This window comes from Nannospalax galili, unplaced genomic scaffold (assembly GCF_000622305.1).
Source record: "Nannospalax galili isolate Female #2095 unplaced genomic scaffold, S.galili_v1.0 scaffold6527, whole genome shotgun sequence".
Classification (NCBI taxonomy): domain Eukaryota; kingdom Metazoa; phylum Chordata; class Mammalia; order Rodentia; family Spalacidae; genus Nannospalax; species Nannospalax galili.
Window position 1 is genome coordinate 22,867 of NW_008355487.1, and position 5,920 is coordinate 28,786.

Consider the following 5,920-nt stretch of genomic DNA (forward strand, 5'->3'; position numbering starts at 1 on the left):
GAAGCTTTTTGATTTATTAAAATCCTGTTTTCACTGCTTGATGACTTACCCCATCAATTTGGGCATTAGACATTTCTACCTCATAAGGTCACAATTTGTAAACATAAGATGGAGCACAGATACCTTCATTTCACAAGCTATTCAAATCTATAGCTATATCTCCTCCAGATTTCTCCTAATCAACTTAAAACTCTAATTCCTGCCAAACTTCTAAACATCCAAACCGTTGGTTTCAGCCCGTGGATAGTACACAATAGTATCTCTGTCCATTTTTCTTTCAAACAGCTGAATGTGCCAAGTCGAAATTTTCCCTTTCATCATACTCCTTTCGGGACATCCCAGAATGCAGCTACCTTGTCAGAGAGGTCTGCTTTCAGAAAGTTTCCGCATAAAATACAAAACAATTTAAACCTGTCACAACTTTTCTCTTTTTAATTAGCTCATTACAGGATACTGTGCATAAGGTCAAGTGGAGCTGGAGAGAAGACAGCATAAGAGGAAAACAGAAAGAGAACTTTTCTGTGCTTTACTAATATAACTCTGGTTCTGCGGGCTCCACACAAGTCTGACCTTAAACATTGCTTCTATTCAATGTCTGGAACGTTATAAACTTTTTAAAACTGACAATTCATTATCTTTAATTATCAAAACTCTTATTATCTTGGAAAGTTTACAGGTTTCATGAATCAATTGCAACTCAGTAGATTGTTTATGGTTATAGTGTTCATGAATAGTCTTACATCATCATTAATAACATGTATGTGTCTTGGAATACATGATTATACTTTTCATTTCTAATACATATTGGTTGTGATTTGTCTCTTTTTTTCACACCTGTCCTTTAAACAATAGGTAATCTATTGAGCTTTACAGAGAATATTGATAACTGATGAACTCTAGTAGACTCAATCCATTGGGGTATCAGAGACTAATGGGGTCAATCTCACGCTGAGTCATAACAGGACATGCTGATCTTAATGAATTTCTTTACATTTTCTTGAACATTTTACAATATGCTTTATATTTTTCATCACTGCATGCAATTTTTTAAATGTTGCAAATGACCAAGTGTGTATTAATTATTTATTTACTTTGATTGGGTATTTCAAATAGAGCTTTCTCTATACTCCACACTGTAAATTAGAGTGGCTTGAAAATCACATTATAGATCAGGTTGACCATGGATTCTTGATCTTCCTGCCTCAGGCTACCATATGCTGGAATGTTCCATTATAGTGGGTCCTCAGGGATCCGGGGTGAGGCAACAGCATCAGTTAGATGACATGCAGACATGGGAGAGACCAGGTTCTATGACACAGATCTAAAGTTTATCAGGAAGTGTAGCAGGCTTTATAGGGAATAGGTACCAATCACTGGGCTCTACGAGTGTCACCATAGCCAGTCATCTTAAAGGTGAGGCCAACCATATCTGAGTCCACTCCAGGAGGGACTGGGCAGGCTTTGTACAGTGAGAACAAATAAATGGGGAATTCACTGGGTGGGACAACACGGGGCGAGGGTCAGGTCACCTTGGAGTGTTCTCACAAGGCTTGAGGTGATAATCCTGTGGGTTCATCATGCTTTTACTCAGGCCTCCAAGTAAATCCCCAAGCCAGGACTCTCCTCATTGGAATTATTACTTTGCACAACCATACTGAGCCTTTTATAGTATATATTATTATTGAATTTTTCTATGGACATATCAAGTGTTTTTAATGAATAATTTTCTTATCTCATCTTTCAAAGCTATTTAGGAAGTCACAGCAGTTTTTTTATTGTTAGAAATCTCAGATGACTGTTTTTCAGTGAAAAAACTGAGGCAACCATTTATTAGCTAGAATTATACCTCATGAAATACCAATAACATCCCTCAATATTAGTAAGTCAGTCTGTAGTCCTGAGGTGAGGGTTTGCTGTATATGGACAGGATGAACATGAATGCTTCTAAAATGTTTATTTTTCTCAAATCAATGATCTTTATATTTGTGTTATTTATAAGTTCTAGTATTCTACATTTTCCTTTGTTCAGTCTCAGTCTGTGTAAGATGATGTGTAGGTTTGCCTTAAGATGCTATTCCATGGATGCTTGTGCTTTAATATCTATCTGAGGAGGACCTTGGCAGGAAAATTAAGTAGTAACGTGCTGACATTCTAGGTTGTGACAACTGAAGTCATCTGGTAATAAGAAGTGAGAATCTTAGCTCTTCACATATTGGTAGAGCTAGAACTTACCTTTACAATACCACTTCCTAGTTAGTTGCTTTAGGCTTCTGCTTATATTTTATGTGCAGTATTATTCCTAGGAGTACTCTATAACTTTTCCAGTTTGTACACAAAAAAAGGAAATATGAACATAGCCTCCCCTTCCTTCAGTAGTTCAAGAATTATTAAGGCCACCCTGGTCAATGAGGACTTAGAGGTAAAGACTCATGTTTAAGATAATAGAACTAGCTGGGCATGGTGGCATACACTATTAATCCAAGCACCTGGGAGGTGGAGCCAGAGGCAGGTAGATCTCTCTGAGATGGAGGCCAGACTGATCTAAGTGGGTAGTTTCAAGACAGCAAGGGCTTTATAGAAAAACATTGTCTCAAGGAAAACAAAACAAGACAGAAGTGTTTCAATAGTCAAGGACCTCTTCTGAGTTTCAATGACAGACAAATAAATATTCAATTTTAAGCAATATGTGTGAATAATATATGTAAAGTTTTTATTCTTTGAGAATTTCATACAATGAATTTTGATCATATTCATCCCTCCCCCAACCCCTCCTAAGTCTGCCCTCCACTTCTCTTCCCCAACTTCATATCCTCCTTTTAAATAAATGCATTGAGTACAATTTGTGCTTCCCCTGTGTGCCTGGGTTTGAGGAAACTAACTGGTACATGAATTCGACAACCAGGGGCTCCACTCCTAAAAAAAAAAAAAAACTCTCCATCTCCCAGCAATTATCACTTGTCAGTGGCTTCTCAGCTGCAGATGGGACTTGGTGATCACCTTTCCCTCCACTTTGGAATTTAATCTGGCTCAGTTTTAGTATTGTTAGAGCACCTTAACATCATATCTAAGTATTTAGAGTCTGCATGGTGGCTCAGGTCACTAGTTCCAGCACTGAGGAGTCAGTGGGAGAATGACCATCTAACATTAAAAGCTCAGCTCCCCTGAGCCTATAATATAGTGTCTGTAGCATAATGGAGGCTTTAACCTAAAGTTCCAATACTTACCCCAAATATGTAGTTACAAATTTATGGAATTTTTCCAATCATCAATTTTTACATCTATTGAATTCTTTATTTTCTTGTATCCTGATCTACGGTTCTTCTCCACTGTATTATTTAAGCATGGGTCTTGGTTTGGGGGGATGAGAGGGTCTCTGATCATTTAATACATACTACCTTAATTGTGTTGTTAGTCAATCTGAGGTAATCCTTGTTGGGAAACTAGCAGTAACTATGTGGACACTGGTTTTTGACAACTGCACAGGACTGGCAATAAAAATTGTGAATATTATCAGATCAATAGCATTCTTGCTAGAAACTCAACTCAGTAGTCACTCCTGGTAGCTTTAGTTTTGTGAGTAATTTTTAAGTGAGTTTCTGTATACCTTCCTCAATTTGTACACCCAAAGGAAAAAAGAGCACTTCTCTTTATTTGTTCATGTCTTTTTCTAAATTTAAGACATAGTGAGGCCATCCTGGTTACCAGGGCTTTGCAAATGGTAGAATCATTAGAATGATGACCCAATTTCTTATGAACCTGTAGTGACATATGCTACTTTTATTCTACTTTAATGAAGACATATTTGCAGTAATGTTAGGAAATCATAGTAGCCACACTTACAATGCAGCTATTTTTGCACATGTGCAGACCACTAGGCACAGTATTCAGAACATGAAGGCAGGTTGCAAGTTTAAGGTCATCTAAACATACTACCAAACTAATAAATAAGCTGCAGAGCCAAGGAAGTAGCATAGACACTGAGCGTTGCTTCCCACTCAAGAACTCCATGGTTTGATTTCAAGAGAGAAAATAAATATACTAACCAACTGGTAAAAAATATAATTAACCAGTTTCTAAGGTTTGCAATTCTAATACTTCTGTATAATAAATAACAAAGCAGAATAGAGACTGAGAATATGGGGATAAGCTTTCTACATATAATTCTTTTTGTTACGCTAAACTGCCTGAGTAGAAGGAAACAATGATTTTTTTACAACCAGAAAAAACATGGGCAAAGAATTTGCCACCAGGGCAGAGAACATTCCTACTTACATAGCACTGTTTTCTGACAGTAGGCTATAGGTTAGAAGATAGTTAACCTGTGTTTCAAATAAATGAATATTCATAAGTGTAGAAAAGCATACTTCCTTATTACAGTAGGCCTTTTATCAATAAATAAAGATAAGAAATATAGTTTATGTAATTACAGAGGACATAAACTACTTTTGAAAAATTTCAAATTTATATTTGTATTTTCATTTTTAATTGGTATTTATATGGACATACAAAATAAAAGAAAAATGAAATTATTATTATTGCTAAATTTTATATACTGTTTCAGAATGGTTTACTAAATATTGGGCATGTGATGGCAAATTATTAGATCAAACAACACCAAATGTTGAATATTCTTTAATATGAAAGCCTAATAAATTAAATCTTATTGTCATCAATATCATCACCTTATGGGCTAATATGCATCATCATTATTTTCCTGTTAAGCATGTGTTCAAGTGTATAAAATGTATAAGATCTAGGCATTATGTTTTGTAAAAATTCAACTACACTCTAGATGATAGACAATAAAATGTTGAATGACTATCATCAAATTGTATCTAAAAACTTCTATAATCTAAAATGTTCCTGCTAGTTGAAAAGTAAAATGCATCATAATTGAAATTGAAAATTCTAGAGAAATATAAGCATTTTTACAGATGTTTGTTGATATTTACTTTTCTTAATGATTATTTTGATTGTAAAACCATAAAGTGTGAGAATTGGACATGTACCTATGTTAGTGGACACACTTTTTTGTCTATTTCTTGAGTTTTTGTTATAAGAAAACCAGAGTTCATGCAAACACATATCTTTTAGTACCATTTTCAAATATCACTATATATAAACAACATGCATGTCAAATGCTTCAATTAATATATCTACACCAACCAATGTCATTATTTCAAAGAAGATATGTCAAATACTTGTAATTAATTTGAACAAAAATGAAGTGCGTACACTCATTTCATATGGCTAGTGAATTTCTTTCTTAATATAAATATAAGATTCAGAATTTTCCAATCATCATAAAATAGAAGGCATGTTAAAGAATTTAAGATTTTTTTGGCAGTTTTCATTTATTACATACTGTGACTCTTGTGACAGCTGAGGAAATAGCTTAGAGGTAGAGTGCTGGCCTAGCATGCTTAAATCCATGAATGGTGGCACTAAAACCAAGAACAGGAGAATGTATCTTTTGCACATATTTGTATAGTTATGCTATCTCTTTGTTTATAATAGTTTTAAGTGGAAAAGTCACTTGTTTTGTTCCATAAACAAAAAATGTAGACCATCTAATCAAACAAATCATGAGCAATGCCAGAAAGAAAAGAGAGGAGCAGGGGGAGAAGGGGGGGAGGAGGAGAGGAGGAGAAGGATGAGGAGGAAGGAAAAGAGGAAGGGAGGGATGGAGGAGGAGGAAAACAAAAGGGAGAAAGGGCCAGAAGGAGGGAAGGAGGGAGGAGTAATGGCTTAGAGGAATTTAATTGCATTCAAGTCTCTTTTCTTCTTAGTGGGTTTTGGAATCTTAGCTATAATTCAGTTTGGAAACTGAATGTCACTACTTAGTCGTCAATCATAGAAAAGATGTTTACAAGGTGCCCAAAACCTTAAAAAAAAGTAAATAAATAAATGATAAATTAGA